General features: G+C 34.5%; 1 long non-coding RNA gene across 1 annotated transcript in view; it reads left to right on the top strand.

Annotated features, from left to right (window-relative positions):
• Nucleotides 1–17,820, top strand: part of LOC136995327 (uncharacterized) — a 267,232-nt gene that overhangs the window by 161,449 nt on the left and 87,963 nt on the right. The window contains exon 2 of the long non-coding RNA XR_010886896.1: nucleotides 14,085–14,166. This is a non-coding gene — a long non-coding RNA (uncharacterized lncRNA). The remainder of the gene's footprint in view (nucleotides 1–14,084; nucleotides 14,167–17,820) is intronic.

The following is a 17,820-nucleotide window of genomic DNA, read 5'->3' as shown; positions in this document are numbered from 1 at the left end:
GTTTCTGTCTCCAGTTGTTGTTCTGAGGCATGTTCCTTCTTAACTATCACCTATTTTAGTTACTTTTATAGGAAACAAGTCAAATGGCTAAATTGAAAGTGAATGTAAGTTGGAATACCATCTGCTGTATCTTACATTAAAATGCCTTCCTCTGAGCTTAATTGTGCAAACTCTTATTTTAGACTGCTAACTTCATTCCGGGGGGGAGGGGGGGGGCGGGGGGGAAGCATACTGAGAGTTCAAGACAATGGAAACAAGGTTTTATATTTTCCGATATCGACAAATCAAGCAAATAATACCACCTAAGAGGAAGAAGTTCTTAATTTTTGGTTACACAGTAGTCTGTAACTATTCCCTTAGGACTTTATGAAGCACTAACTTCAGACTGCATCTGTTGGCAATTTTGGACTTTCATGTAGTTACATAACGACATCAAATGATTAATATCTTTTTCTGTTCCTAATTGGTGTTTATTTGGTGAATTGGAATAGTTCTTTCTTTCAACTCTACTCACTTACAGTTTGATATTGCCCTTAAAATTGTACTGTAATATATATGCAGGCATAGCTTGAGCTTTGAAAATTGTGACTGAAGTTTCATAACAGAGGTTGACATGCTCTCCTGAATACATGCTTTTGCAAATAAACATAGAGAAAAATGGGTGTGGTATATAGATATCTTGCATCAAAAATATTAACACTAGTAGCTACTGCTGTTCTTCAGCAATTGCATTAATGTCATGCCTATTTCTGGTTTTTTTTTTTCTGTCTCTTTCAGCACATCTAAAACTTTATTTTGAAGCTTCTATATTAAATACTTACTGACTGAGAGAAAGGAAATAGTTTGAACCTGTAAAGTATAGATAAATGGAAGAAACATATTTCAGAGGTTACATTTTCTGGTTGTCAGCTCTGAAGTTCACAGATATTGACTTTTATTCTCTCAGAACCTTATTAACTTTTAGCTCTGAATAAATGTGGATCTTTAAACCTTTTCTCCTTCTTAAGAAAGTGTTATTTTTATTATATCTCTTAAATACACCACTAATTTAAAAAATGTCAAACTTTACAAAAATCTTCTGGAAAATATTGTCTCCTTTGTGCATAAAAAGGGAGAAAGATTAAAAGTTATTTCTGTGCATTTATAGACAAGTCATCTTTATTTGTTTCACTGAGGATTTTCTCTCCTTTTCACTAGATTAAATTTTCCAGGAGATAGAGATGCTTTGTAAAATACAAGATACTAGTAGAAAGAAAAATAAATCCATATTCCAACTTATATCTTCTTACTTGTTAATATAACAAGAAATTTTTATATATATTCCATTTTTTTCAATTACATCTGTAGAGATATATTTTTTTTAATTGTGAAATTATTCAGAGTAGGGGCCCAGCATCCTCACATTCTTATTCATATAGAGAGTGCTTGCTCTGAAAATGACAACATTAAATGCAATGAGAAAAACCGTGATGTTTACCAAGTTGTATTTATAAAGGGTTTTAAAAGAGGGACAGTTATCTGTACTATATTATCCTTTATCTTTTTGGATTCGAAAAATTCAATAGTGATATCAAATCTTTTTCTAATAAATGGTATCAAACCTAAATATTCTTTTATTCTTTGCAGTTATGTACTGTAAAATATGCATTTCTATGGAGAACCTTTGGAAATTTTAATCCTTGGTGAAATGTCATTGTTGCTATTTCCCCTATGAATTTTTATACAGGAATCATAATGTCTATCAGATGAGAATCTTGTTATTTTATTTTAAATCCATTATTATCCAACACTTTCCATTCTAAAATTTAAATGAAATATTCAATATCATTCACCTTGAAGGAAAACAGACACTTTGATTCACTAAATTAAAATGAAACACTTTCTTTTGATTTATCTAAGTGATAGTGTGCATTTCCCACCATGAATGCAGTACCTTGTAAGAGATGCAGTTCCTGTTCTGATTCTATTGCATTCCAGAAATTAACAGGCTACTCTTCAGATTAGGATCAAGATGCAGGACTTGCCTCTGCATAAATTAGTTTCATTATAAAAGTTAAATGGCTCTAAGTACCTAATGGAGGACAGTTTGGGCCACTCAAAAGAATGGGGAGGAAATCAATACACCACTAAGAACACATCTTACTGTGCAGCATTTACAGAAACAAGTTTTTTTTTTTTAATTGAGCTCAATCAGGTGACATCAATGACCTATAAAGAACCTCTCTGGTGTAATAAAAGTTCTGTCCTTTTAGTTTTGATTAGAAATGTTGAAATAGCAAAGATTCATCACATTTCCTGATAAACTTTTTGGCGCATATGTTCTTAAGAAAGTTTTGAGACACTGTGATTCAGAGAAAAAAAAAGTTACTATATGAAAAATTCAGAGTTTTGCTCAGCTCCAAAAAAGAATAAAAACCTCAAGCTACTGTACAGTTGATATAGTTTCTTTTAGTTGCTGAAACATTTGCATAAAACTCTCATCTGCCTCCGAACCCTTTTTCAATAGCTCATGCTCATCTTCTGCTTTGCTATCTTTCATATCTTTCTTAATGATTGGAATAACAGCCAGCTCAAAAACAAAAGTTGGAGGAACATGAGGATGTCATCTTCACAATGAATATCACAAAATCTGTAACATACAAACCTTTTGCTTTATCAAATATATTGACTGATATTTGCTATATTGGTCAATGCCATTTAAATTGTACAAACCTGTCACAGATTGTGAGCTCAATTTCATAGCTTTTAATATATTTTTCTTTTCAAGGTTAAGGAGGATAATTTTGATTTGGCATTGTAATTCTGTTCCCTCTGAGCTTGAAAACCATAGCCTTTTCCAAATCTGTTCAGTGAGTCCATTCATTTGTAAGTTCAAAGGGAAACTATTGTTGCTAAGAACTTGCTGAAAAGGAGAAAAAAATCTCAAGTAGATAATTCCTAATAAAAGTGCTGTTAGTATTAAAAAAGACTAGAGGGAGAAGTTTCATATTAGCAAGTAATAGAAACTTCAGCACAAGTTTTAGTACTTGAGTTCAGTGGAATAAGTTGTGTGCATATATTCTGGAATCAGAGCTAGAGTCCCTAAATCAAATATGAGAAAAATGTAACTCTTTCTTCACAACCTCAATTAGATGTCAAGATCACAGGGACTCTTAAGAGATTATTTTGATTGTGTCTTCTCTTTCATTCTTTTTTTTTTTTTAATATTTGAAGAACCTGGGTGGTTGAGGTGTCTCCATTCAAGTTGCTATTGATGTTTATTCCTGGACTCAAATATTCCTGATTCTAAAGATGATGTGAAATATGTTTCATAATGTCTACTAATACAGAAGCCAGCTCTAATAATTTCAAGTTGCCACAGTAATTTTGCTATTATTAACAGAGCTTGGTTTTGTCTTGTTTTTATTTGCTCTCTTTTGCAATATGTATCCATTTGTTTAGTCTGGAGTCTTCTTAGATAATTGGTTTTGTCTTTACTTCATATTGCATTCAGCCTTGTATTCCCCCCAAATTCTCCAAGCGTTATTGAAAAAAACTCTATTGGTCGATCTGTGAAAATTTATACAATCAAAAGAATGCAACTATCTAATAGTATTTCAGTTTTATGTGTCTACAGGACTAGATACCAGTTAAAATAATTTGTTCCTAATTTTCAGAGAGGGATGTTTAAAGTTAATTGTCAGTATATTTTGGGGGCTCTTACATAAGCAAAGCTAGTATATCCATGATACGTCCACATATTCTGGCCCACATTAATACATGCTGACTTATAATAAATGTATGTAAGCTCAATGTAAGCAGAATGCACTACAGAGCTCAACTCACTTCACCTGATCCTGTAACAGTGTCTTGTAGAAATGTGAGAGGTGTTCACACTATAATCATCAGTGGACTTGCATGAACCGTATTAGTTTAAATGCGGTAGGGGTATGAGCTGGCTCTGTGCATTCTGATGCAATGTACCTCTCCTAACATAGCAACTAGGGCACTGGTAAGTGGTAAAGATTAGCTGCAATCCCAGTTTATCTAAAATTAAGTCAGTCAACAACACCATGATGGCTCTAGTTGAAATCATTTCCACCAGTCATGCTTCCCAGGACTTCTTTACCTGGCAAGACAGAGCAGAAACACCTGCATCCAGATTGGCTTTGCTGGAAGTTACTGACTCCAGGAAGAACGTAACTATCTTGTTTCCTAACTGAGTTGACCCCTCAGACAATAATTTGCTGCTCTGTTTGCCCAGTGCTGTGCTGCAGACAATAATACATCCATGGTGCTAAGTGTCATGAAAGGTTTCAACCTACATGATTCCACACATTTCATTGTACTGGCTGCAATAAAATACCTTTATGTGGCAAAAGAAATTAAAAGGTGAAGTATAGTGCCAGTTGGAATCAGTGGGAGTTGTTTTCCCTGAGCTTCAGTGTGTCCAAAATGTCATAGCAGACATTCAAAACCGTGTGAAAACACATCAGGTTTTTAAAAGGTTGAAGTATTTATGTGTAGAAGTCAAGGAGAAAGAGTTTATTGTCTGCTTTTTATGTATTTATAGTGTAAGCTTTTAATTTGTGAAGCTAGAAAATGAGTTTTTCCACCCAGGAAAATGAGTTCAACGTCTCTGGGCAGTTATAGTTCATTCTCTGAAATAATACACTTTAAATAGCCTCAGTGTGTTTTCTGAGTATCTGAAATGAAGAACAGTAATTGGAAAAATAAATCACTAGTCCAGATGTTATTGATGGTGTTGGGTCAAACTTTTTGATGTTCTTGGAGTGTTTATTACTGAAGAAAAGCATACTGGGAATTCAATCAAAATCTCAGCTCAAAATCTCAGCAATATCTCCAATACCATCCAGGCAGAACATAGTGCCAATTCATAGTGTGTTAGCTCTTAAAATAGTATAATTCTTGTATTGATAGGCTATGCTCACAAACTATACTCAGTATACTCACAAACACAAACACAGACTAGTTTAAGTGCATCTTTTATCCTTCTGTTTCATATGCCCAGATGGTAATCTATTTGCTTTGGGATGAATTCATGAAATGAAGCATCTGGAGTTTAGAGTGTTTTGATTTGCTTCACTAGCTGCACCAAGTTCAGACTATGTGGCAGAATATATTTGCTGCTAGTGCTCTTGCCCTGAAAGTTATCATGCCAAAAGGTAAGGAAAGCATAAATGTGTAGTTACTCACTTTCAGACTATAGTTTTACTAAGAGTGCTACAAATCTTTGGGGCAAGAGCTCGGTTTCCCCATCTGAAGACAAATACCCTGTGTTTTATAAACACAGCCCTCTATAATGAATGAGGTCTGTGCTTGAATCATCTGTTGTCTATCACAAGTGCAAGGTCAAATAAAATTTTGCTTAGTATAAGAATATTTGTATAAAGTTGATCTAGTTAATAGTGACAGTCCTGTATTCTCTGTTTTATTGCTCAACAGTATCAGTTATGTAACAGGTTGATTACAGCTGTAAAATCCGTTATATCTTAGGTATGCATGCTGGAGAACTGTCTTATTTTACAGGCATCTCTTTCTTAATTCAGCCACTGATTTGTGTGTCTGACTATGAATTAGGAGAAATTGTGAGAATGGAAAAGAAAAAGGAAATTTCAGAGGCAGCTCAAATTTGGTTGTTTCACAGTATATCATAGAAGCAGTAAGCATGGTAATTGCTTGACTGGTAATTTCCATGGATTTATACAGCACTTTGTGATGTCTTTAAGCCATACGCTTGGCACTGAAATCTGTGTCTCTGTATCAATAGCTAAAATTAATAGCATCCCTGAAAGCATGATGCACATTTTTACTTTCTCTGACCTGGAAGAGACCAGGCCCTGTCTGAGTAACAAATAAAAGATTACATGTGTTTACATTCACAAGCTAACAAATAGCAGCTTAACTGTTGGATTTGGTTAGGCTTACATTGAATTGTTACAATTGGGTACCAGGCCTACTTTTAGACATTGCTGAAATTATACATACCATTTGTTTTTGTCACTTTTGTCACAATGAACCTATTTTTAATTATGGCGATAATTTACCCTTGTTTTGAAATGGAAGATATCTAAATGTGCATTCTTACACAAGAAATTAGCATTATGTCATCTAAAGCAATGGTGTTATTGTAAATAATAGAGGCATGCGGACCACGGGGGTGGAAGCCACCTGAAATACAATGATTATGAGCAGGTACAGAAAACACTGGAGTACTACCAGGCTCATGCAGATTAATGTCTTCTGAATCCCCATTCTGGTAACTTCTCATCTTTTGCCTCAGCAAGAGAGAGAAGCAAGACTGAGATGGGAAACCTTCCTGAATAAAGGTCTTATTCCTTCAGTTTTTCTTATGACAAACCGTGAGCTAGTGAGAAAAGATCATAAAATGCATTGTTGAGAACATTTAACATTATATTATATAATTTCATTGTTAACTCTTTTTTCTGTCAAACAGTGACTCTTTGAACTAATTAGGCAGCAAAACAAAGCTGGCTGTCAAACTCTGTATTAATGAAAACTGTAATTAATAATGATGAATGAATGTCAAATTGTGCAAGTAAGTATTGGGAAATCTAGATGTTCATATAGAGTTTTTCCAGATCAGTGTGATAAATTTAAGCCATGTCCGTAACTCTTTTTACATTGAATGGGAAGAGTAATTGGGGGAGGTGGAATGCAGTTTTGTCAGGTCTTTGGTTCATAAAAGACTGCGTGTCTTCCTGATCCCCATGACAGCATGAGATGCTGTAAAAATAGTTTTGAGCTATTGTAACCAGTCAGTCCTAAATGCCTCCAGAATTTTAAACAAAGTTGAATCCAAAGTGGTTCCTAGAAAACTTTTCCCCTGTGAGGTATTTCACAGCTTTAAGAGAACCTGTCCGAGCCATATATTGTCATCACAGATTATCAAAATTGAGTTGATCAGGTGGTCCCTTGTAAAGAAATGTTCAAATGTTTGTCTGTTATTGGGCAATTGCTTATAGCTTTAGCTCTGCTGATGTGGAAACACACCAAATAACATCATCCACCATATGAGGAGATGGGATGGGATGGCCGAGACCTTTGAGGATGAGGCGTACATGGATATTAGTTATCTTTCTGTTTGGAATACAATGGATTTAAATAAATACCTATGGGAGATACATGTCTGTAGTCAAAGCATGAAAACTAGTTAGTGTTGATGTTGGCTCTAACTCTGGGTAGCATTTCAGCAGTTTGTAGAGGAGTGAAAGTGACAGTGGTATAGTCTTTGTGGAGGAATCCTGTTGAGGACAAAAATAAATACAGAAAGGAGAGAGACAGATGATTATGACTGCACCAACTGATACTGTTTCATTTATCCTCAGTTCCATTATTTTTTTCCTTTTGTGGCTATTCACTTTCATTTCTTGGTAATTTTAATTTTGCATTTTCTTTGCATATTGATGCTATGGCAGAGAGTGACTTTTATTGAAAAACGAGTGAATTTTCAAGAACCATACTAAATAATTGTGTAGAAAGGACTTTTGGAGTGATTTTGTGAAGGCCATAAGCTTCTTCACATGACTTTTGTCCATACTAGTTCTGTGAGTGAAATATTAAACACAGTAAGTATGCATTCTATCTGAAGATTACATGATGATGAAAAATGATGAAATGGTGGAGACAATTTAATTCTGTTATTGTAAAATGACTTGGTATCCATTCTTTTTACCTGCACCAAAAGCATCAATGAATGTGTAAGTGCCTTGTTTATGTGAGATATAGATGGCTACATGGAAGTACTGGCTTCTGAAATCTGAACTTTATTAATTTAAAGAATCTCGTACAGAATGACTTCCTGTTTAAAAAAGAAATTGCAGTTATTGAAGAACATATAATTCTGAAGACATTTAAAAAGGGAAATCTGAACAAATTGTTTCAGCTTTTCAAATATGATGATACTACTTCAGTTTTGATCATTTGTGGCAACTGCAATAAACTAATGAGAGATATATATTATAGAAGAAATGATAAAATATTAACCCAAGCCTATATTCATCTTCTGCTGTTGAAATATTATAAATGATTTATAGGATCATAGAAGATGGATCTCACAGGTCCTCAAGAGATCGTGGTCAGTGCCCCTAAGCAGTGATCTAGCTGTATATGTTTCATTTCTAAAAAATGTTATCTAAATTTTCATGATGACAGAAATATTGGCGCTTCCACCCCAGCCATAGATAGTTCATTTCAGTGATGGACTACCCTTAGAATTAGACACTTTTTTCTACAGATGAAGTTTAATCTATTTTTTTCTGCAATTTAAACTCAATACTTTCAGCTGCACCTGCTTTAATGTCTGTTTTTTTATTTCCAGTATTTTCTTGTGCAAGATCTGAAATGCTAAAATGCAGTTATACATACACCGAGTGCAACATGTCTCCATAGGCAACAGTGGACATTTTAGTGCAATGCCTCCTCTCATGAGTTTCACTGTATCACTGTAAAATTCTCCTTAACTGGGGAGAGAGGAATGAAGTGAGGACAAGAAATAGATGCCTGTCAGTCACAGTGGTCCACAGTGTAACAGCTCTACCAAGAGATGTAGAGTTTTGGAAGCTTTATTGAGTAGTCCTGAAGCTGACTCTAAAAGTTAATGTTTACAGAATTTAGTGCAACACAAATTTTTTGAATACCAAGATCCTTAAATACCAAGACTGTAAGATATGCTTTCAGGGAAAATGTGGTATCTTTGTCCAGCAAGGTTTACTTTTATATTAGCTCTATACTAATTTTATATCAGAAATAGGTTTTTAAAAAACAAACTTTGAGCTTACTATATATTACGAGCAATCTCACCGATCTGCTAAAAAAAAGCATTAGGCTTATATGGAAATGTTTTATTGTTCAATTCTTTAAAGTTTGACAAGAAACATACGTTTTAATATTATGTTTTGAACTATGTCAGATTTATGAAACAAACTACTACTGTCCTCAATGCATGTTGCGACATCTCTAAAAAATAGCGATTTAATTTGAGGAAAAAAAGACCACTAACTTTACAAAATTCTATGGTCAAAAAATTGCATTATATTTACCTTAAATCATACCATAAATTATACAGAAGACTATTCATTAATTATAGTGTCCTGATATAGGTCTGGATGAGGTTCATCATTATCAATAGAATTTTGAAACCTTCTTTAAAATCTGAAATATATGTGGTCTGAACATTAAGCTGACAAGCAGTCACCTTTTTAGCTGTTGTTGCATCTCAGCATTTTAGTTCTGCGGCCTTAAATGTTTGCCATGTTTTAGGATATATTGGCCACATAACTTACTTTCATGCCACTCATGTTTCTTGTATTCTTTATGACAAAACTTTCTTCAGTCATTTCACATATGTGTGGTATGCGGGTCAAAAAATCTGACTGAAATCTCCCTAAATCTTCAGGCTGTCCTCGTGTTGTGTGTTTGGTGACTCTTTGTTTCAATATTATGACACTCACAGCTGTTCCTCTTCCTTAAAGCTACAGTTTGATTAAGATTACACTTATGCAGTTGGAATAAACAAGTTTAGGTGAAATATTCTGGAGTTACAAAAGGGTGTTTCCATCATACAATTTCCCTCTGTAAGTTTTGATGCATCTGGGGCAAAACATTCTGTAGTTTCCCCACATAATCTGTGAATGAAACACATCTTTTTGTTTGTTTTGGACTTTGGTTCTGCTGAGTTTCTTATAATTCCCACTAATTCTTATACTGGCCACTATCTATGCCACTCATTTTATAGAAAATTGTTTTTCCCTCCCCTCTCATTTGTCTCAGTATTTTCCATTTTTTTCTCTCTTCCATTCACAGTAATTCTTAACGTTCAGGTCTTCTTTCTTTACTACAAAGCTGATGTCTTCACAGAGCTGCTTCCCAGGACTCCCAGATCTTACCTCTGAGAGGTCAAAATCAGATCACAACCCACCATTTTTTAATATAATGCTAGGAATTTTTTCTCCATATGCATAACTTTACATTTAGCAACACTGAATTTCATCTACTGTTTCAACAACTGATTACTAAATTTCTGCAGTTCTTCAGCACCAGCTCCATACTACCTAAAGAGCGACTCAGTGTGCTTAGCAGCTCAGGGCCAGGGGCAGATTGTTGTGAGACTGCCACTAGTGACATCCTGCTACTGGGGAAACTGATTAATTCCTCTGCTTCTTACCTTTTAGGCAGCCACTTACCTACACAAGGACTTCTTCTCTTATCTCCGAAAAACTTAGTTTCTTTAATGGCCTTTTGTGATGGACTTTGTGGAATACCCTTTGGAATTTCTCATAACAACCCCCTTCTAGTGCTCTGCTGCCACCTTGGTTTTGCCCTCAGAAATAATGAAGTAATGACATAGAGATGTTATCCCCATTAGTAAGTTTGTTTTTGGAGCCTCTGCCATAGAGGAGATTGTGACGTTAATACTCCATTGTAATACTACATTTTTGGAAGAGGGAAGTGTGATTGTTCAAATAACGTTTGCAGGTTGGAGGAAATTTAAAGCAGAGTTCAGAGTCAAATTCTCCCTTCCTCAGGCCCATCTTTGTTTTAAATCTGCTATGTGTGCAGCCAAAGCTGAAGGGGTCTGGCTAAATTTTTTCTTTTGGAGAGAAATATCTTTTCATTGAAACAAATAAAATGGTCCAAGAACAACGAAGTAAGAAATGGCAATGGTTAAAGAACTAGCTTACCCTTTGCCCTCTAGCAAGGATGTCCTGCTCAGTATAACAGCAAATGCGCTGAATAACCAAAAGTGTACTCTTACAAAAGCAATATTTTCTTGATGTACCCTTCACCACAGAACACCACCAAAATACTGCTGCTCTTTTGACTTATAATGCTGTTGTAAACCCAATGACAGCATATAGGAATAGATGCCTCTGTCTGTCTTCCTTAACAAGAGTTGCCAGGAGCATGTAGAGAAACATAGTCCTTCCTAGTGCTTCTACGTTGAAGTTCTTGGAGAATGCAATTATCTGCACAGTGCTAGTAAAAAAAAAAAAAAGGTGTTTAAAAAAGAGAAAAATTACAGAAATAATGTGTTTTAATATATATGTATTTAATATATACATTATAGATTTATTTGTAATATATATATTTAATTCATATATATTTTAATACTTCTTGTGATTTGAGCTAGATAAGGTGGTTTTTATCTACTTGGAGAGAAGGAATAAAGAGCATAAGCTAAAATTTAAATAAACTGTCTAGAAATAAGTTCTGCCTGCTAATAGAGCTTTTTTTTTTTATTCTACTTTCTCATTTACACAAGACAATATTATTTTCTCTTATTTCTTTTCCTGCTTTCTTGTATGTCTGGGTATTTCCATTTCTTCAAATAGTAATTTGTCCTCTTTCTTAATAAAAACAGTTGACTTTGAAACTATTTTACTCAGTCTCTGTCCCTGCTAGATAATACAAAGTAACAGCAGTACAGCCAGATTTAGGCAAGAACAGGAGTTTAAGTTTCTGAATATAGGAAGGGATGTTCAGATTTCAACAAAATGTTTTATTCCATCACAATTGTTCAAAAAAAATTAAACGGCAAACTTTCTGCCCACACCTTTTAAATTCACAGTATTCCTCACCTGAGCAACTGGGTTCTTTTGCTTTTTGGGGGGAGGGGCGGATGGGTGGAGGAGAAGGTTACTACAGAGAACCAAGCAAATTGCATAAAGGGGCCTCAGAAGCCCAAGAAATGGACTAGTCTATGTGCTGAACCATTCCACTCCTTCAAAATAACCATTTCTAGGGGAGTAGGGGAGAACATTTTCAACTAGATTCCATTGTGATCATGCATTTAAAAACCAAAAAAAGTAATTCTGTACTAAGTTTTATTTTCACACAATTTGACAAATGTTATTGTGGAGCAAGCTGACTGAAAATAAGATATTAGGGAGAGAATAAAAATTTGATGGAAATCTCATGTCAAAATTACCTGTTGGCTAAATGAGCTGAGTTGTTTTCTCAGGGAAGCAGCATTGTCTGGTGAAGAAAGTCATGCCCCGGGTGCTTGCAGCTCTTTGCTGGCTTCCAGGAGCCCTTTTGCAAAATGCATCACTTTCTCATGCTTCAGTTTTCCTTCTATCTAATTGGGATAATGATAATTGTCTCCTTTGCAAAATGGAGATTTGCTGTTGAAAAACAGCAATAGCTAGCGATGTGTTTATAACTAGATGTTATTTTAGCTCTATGACTTTTAGCTCTAATGACTTCTATGTTGTTTTCTGAGGCAAATGCTGGACAAATATGTGAAAGTACAATTGTACAGAGACATGTAATAACTTTTTATCATGATCTGTTTTACCTATATTACTTCACCTACATGAAGTAGCAAAGATTAAAATATCTGGAAATGGATACTGAAACAGTAAACCAACTTCATTCCCTGCGCAGATGCTCCAGGGAAAACCAATGGTGTTTTCTCTAGGTGACAGTTTGAAAACAGAGTTTAGAACAATGTTTTAGGACAACATATATTTGCCAAGAATGCAATGGTATGTGCTTATATTCAGTGAGAAAGGTTATATGGTACTTGATAAACAGTCACATATAATTTGTGAGAATTACTTATCTGAAGTTTGGTATTAAAACTCCTACTAGCATATCTGAAAACAGTATTACTTATAAATTCCTTTTTTTTTAATGACAAATAATTATCAAAATCCAAGTTGTCCATATTTTCAACTAGACCAGATTCAGTCAAGGTATTGAAAAAAGAGTACTCTTCTAAATATTTCTGATTATTAAATATCATTACTTTATGTTTTAAAATTCATTTTTAGGATCACCCTTTCTGAGAGCCAATCCAGCCTTCTTACAAGAAGAATGAATATACTTCATCCCACCATGTGCATTCTCCAGAACAGCTCAGAACTACAGTTCAGCTGTTGTTCAGTTTGTCTCATCCATGATGAAGCATTTGATACAGAATAATTGAATTAACTCATATATTTATAACATTGTTTTGGATACTGCACAGCAGGGTAGTTGAATGAGAATTACATAAAATCATTTGACCATGAAATTTATACTTACTTAAAATATCTGGTCTCTCACATAATTGCAATACTATTTTTATATAATATCCTAAAAATATTTTGTTCAAATTTTTACAAGTGTGTTTGAAGCCATATTTGTTTCTTTCTTTTTTATATTCTGTCATGTGGATTTTCAAAATAATCTCTGTCAGATCATAGCCATTTTACCTGGAGGTGCAGAATCTTCTTTTTCAGACAGTCTGAAAGGTCTTGGAAAAGTAATTTCTGTATGACAGCCAAAGAATTTTGTTATCTGGGACTATCATTCTGAAAGACTATGGGAGATATGTTGATCAGAAGAGTCCATGCCATGTTTCTTAGATTAATTTTGAAATAACACAGGCAGATTAACTTTAATTTGGTATCAGTATAATTATTGATTATTGTATAATCTACAATGCTTTTGCTCTAACAGGATTTATTCTGGTCCAGAGAAAAATACTAGTCAGAAGTTTCCTTTCTCCCTCTGCCATACTTCTTCAGCACATTTTTTACTGTGTCTCATTAAAATAAGTGGAAAGTTCTGATTTTAATTCCATATGGCAAGAGGGAGGTGACAGTTCTGAAATGCTCATTGCTTGCTGTAGAATGGGAGACACGGATAGAACACACTTGGCTGTGGAAATTGCAATGCCGAATGCCATTGCAAGTTGAGAGAACAAGCTAAACCTCCAGCTGAAATGACTTTTTTTTCTTTTTGTCTCCATCTTATGTTTAATGCTTTGTCAGTTTCAGCTTTAGATCCCTTAGTAATCTGTTTTCTAAGCTGCTGTAGGCAACACAGTTCTCTGCCTCCCCAAGAGTGCCAGTGAGTACACATTATTATTTGGTATTATTTGGAATTTTCACTTGCCTTTCATCAGCAAGGATGTTTATAGCTTTGACATTCCTTTTTGACCTTTGTTTCCTCTCTTGGAAAGATCTAAATATGATCCTAAATCATTCTAAGGAATTTCACAAAAAAAATCTCCATTTCAAAGACCTTGATACTACTGAGAATTCTAAATGGATTTTCCTCTTCTTGTTTCCTAGTAAGCAAGCAGCAGACCTGGAAAACTTGGCAGTGACCTCTTTGTCTTTCCTGCTTGTATCTGTGGAGGCTGGATTTTACAAGGTAATTGTTCCATTTTAATTGACTGTAATTTATATTATTTTACAGTTTTCAGTGCCTAAAATGACCTTTTAATGCCCTACTTGTTGAAGAAATACCCTTACTTAGTGTTTCACCTAAACTTTTAGCATTGCATTCTATTAAATATTTGTATACCTTAAAATAAGTGTTTTGTGTTGCTTTGGATGCATTAAGAAGCATGCTACCCTTCAGGAAGGAAGGAAAATGTTGCCAAGATCTAGAATATCTGTGAGTTCCTGAGCTATCCTTCCTATATTTCCATCAGTCTGAGTAAAAGAAGAGTTAAGCTGAATCTTAACACTTAAATTTGAATATGATTGCATTTATTATTTAAGGATTGCTTCTCTGTGTATATGCATTCTGTGTTTATTGGGAATTTTATCAGTAGGGCGGCAAAAAGTACTTCTTCAGATGTGTCTGTCTATGCTTGACCATCTTTATTGCTGCACAGATTTTAAAATGAAAGATTTTGATGCCTACTCTTAAGCATGTTTCTTAATAGTAATGTTTGAAAGGTGGTCACGTTAAGTATTTGGAACATTTAGTTATCTAAAGTTTCAAAATGCCTAGGGAAAGCTAGCTGTTTTGATAATTATGTTTGTTACCATGGAAGACCGTGCTGGTTCTATCAGGGAAAATATCTCTCTGAATATCTTTCTCAGCTTTGGATAAGTGTCTAGACTTATTCTCTTTCCTTGTAGATGTTATTCCACCCCTGAATTTTATCCTTGAAACAGTTTTATTTGGCTGTAAGAGAGAACATTCCTCTCTGAATTTTTCTGCTACTGAAGCTAGCCCTTTTACATATGGTGAGAAAAGATTTTCCAAAGCTTTTTTTGTTTTATATTTAAAAGAATAGAACCAGAAACTATGCAAAAGCTTCTCCAAATTCATGCTTTTAAATACAGTGCCAAGCTGAAGAATTACCCTCTCTTGACAGAAGGGCCACCATGAGCTATATATTCAAGGTGAAAATTGGCCCTTTTGAAAAAGAAAACCAGCAGCCTTCGCAGCACCTAAGACGGAGGAGTGAATATTCATCTCTTAAGCATTTATTTAACAAGCCAAATCCCAAGGCTGTGCATTTTAATGTATTGTATTTCTTTAGTAGGGAGAGGAAAAAGGTGAAGCAGCCTCTGCTGAGAGCGTAACCCTGCTACAAGATGTGGGTGGTGCCTGTAAAAAGAAAAATAGCAACATTTCCTTTTATGCACCTTCTAACAATGGAAGCCATTCGTAAATACTAAAAAAGGCTGTCATTTTTACCAACTCTCTTCCACCTTCTAGAACTAGTAGAAAAATTTCTATTGTGAGGAAAAGTCCAGACACAGTGGTTTTGCATATAGATTGTTAGGCACTGAACAATAGGGATTCTTAGAAATGTGTAGGTGATGTTATGTTTCAAAGAGATGCTAGTGCTACTTCTCAGAACTTCACATTGTGTTGAACAGGCCTTCTCTGTCTTGAGAATAAGAATGCGAAACCAGAAGAAACTAAGAAAGTACTAGAAATCAACAGTCTAGTGGCTAAAGCCATGATTTTACAAAACCTTAAACATATTTTTCATGATTCATTTCATTCTATTTAATGAATATTTAAACATATACTTAAACACTTGTGGAATTAGGATATATTTGGCTTAATGGTAGCTAAAGGAGTGACAGGAATGACAATGAGTAAAATTTCAAAAGCATCTACATGGCACTGCAGCAGGCAAATGCTGCTCTTTCACCACCATGTATGTTACATTAGTTGCTTATGCAGCATAACTACTTCAAAAATACTGTGATATTTTAAAACAGAATTAATGAAGAACGTTAGTATAAATACCTAATATGAAAAGCTAATTTAATGACTTTTTAGCCAAAATAATGATTTCTAACTTACTGAGCTTCCTTTGGTTGCAGCTGTAGTTAAATCTGAAGATGCCTTTGATTCTAGTGAGTTATGTGCATTTTTTGGCATTAACATTTCAATTGGAAAACCTAATTCAATTTGGAGTAGATCTCTGTCAATGAGAATAGACTAATATGTCTTATGATGATCTTGTGGGGGGTAATGAGATATTTTTAAGCAGCTGAAAGGCAAGCTTTAGAGCTGTGGTTTGATCAATATTTAAACAGGTTTGAGGAGTTATTGTGAACAAAATTGCCTTTCATTCTGTCTTTTTGTCTTTCTACTTTTGAAAAAAATTATTATCACCCATTCAACTTGTTTTCCTAAAATTCTTCTTGTGAATGTGGAATACACAGCATGTTGATTTGCACAAGCTGATATTGAGAAAGTTTTCTCTGTACTTTTGATGTAGTGTTGGAGTGCTAACAACAACAACAAAACCCTCAATAGTTTGTAAGAGTCTCAGGAATGTGTCTGTCCTCAGTAATTGAGCAAGTATTAAGTGCTAACATAAGATACTAAGAGGCTGAGACTGCAATGTCTATTTTTGTTTCAGAAGTTAAAATAAATAAATTAATTAAAAATGAAAATTTTTTTATAAAACTTATAAGGTGTTATTTCAGAGTGTCACCACTTATGTGCATATATCTGTTACTTTTCTAAAGAGAAATGATCCCAGTACTCTGTAAGTTGGAATGTTCCACATGAGCTGAAATTAAATATTTATGCTTGAGACATTCAAAATAAAAGTCAAGAAGATAATAAAAAACAGATCTGAATAAGAAATATGCATTGATAGCAACATCCTGTAATCTAATAGCCCAGTTGTTATTACATACCAGAGGCTTGATTTAAGATCATTTTTCTCCCTGAGTCCTGGTGACTGTGGGTAGGAATTGTCTTTCTCTGTATTTCATATAGTCTTTTTGCTGTTAAGCAAAAGTTAATTGGACCAGAAACTGAAACCCTGCTTCCTCTTTCTAAGTGTGTCTTGAGCCTCTGATTGATGAACTGTTCTCCCCTTTTCTTCAATGAACAAGCATCCTGAATAGAACAATACTGTGATTGTGCTGTGCTTTTATTTTGGGTGTCTACAATCAATACCTTGAAGGTTTACTGGATTATGCCCTTGATAAAAAAAAAAAAAAAAAAAAAAAAGCTGGTCAGTTTTGACTTAATACAACCAATATGAAGGTTTTGCACACTGTGACATTGGCTGTTGCTGGGGCTCTGTTCACATAGCCAGATTAATTCAGTTTCTTCAGTTTCAGTACCATGAGAAGTGATTTTTACTAACACAGCTACCTCCAGTTGCAGCTCAGCAGTGTGAGAGGCACATTTTTATCATCAGATATTGCCAAACTTCATAGCTGTGCAGTGCACATCTAGAAATAACTAACTCTTCTTTCTTCGATGTAATTCCTTTTTTGTTTATACCTTTGTATTTCTTGAGTAATTTCACTGAATTTGATGGAATAGCACCTGTCTAATTCACTTACAGAAATCTTTGCTCATACCAGAGCTTCAAGGCCTGCTGATATTTAAAGCTTCCAGGAGAAAGAAAAATAATCCATTCCAGTCTTTTAAGGGGGTTTTCTTGAGCTCTTTTGTAATGGAAATGGTCTGCATACTTTCCTCTGAGTTATAACTGAACTTTAAATAAGTGCTAGTAAGCATGTAAGAGTTCTTTAACTTCTTGAATATCAAACTTTATTTTCTAGATGAAGTTCAGAAATATAT

Source organism: Apteryx mantelli, chromosome Z (assembly GCF_036417845.1).
Source record: "Apteryx mantelli isolate bAptMan1 chromosome Z, bAptMan1.hap1, whole genome shotgun sequence".
In the NCBI taxonomy this organism is placed as follows: domain Eukaryota; kingdom Metazoa; phylum Chordata; class Aves; order Apterygiformes; family Apterygidae; genus Apteryx; species Apteryx mantelli.
The sequence above is the reverse complement of the archived record's forward strand: the minus strand, read 5'-3'. Positions and strand labels throughout refer to the sequence as shown.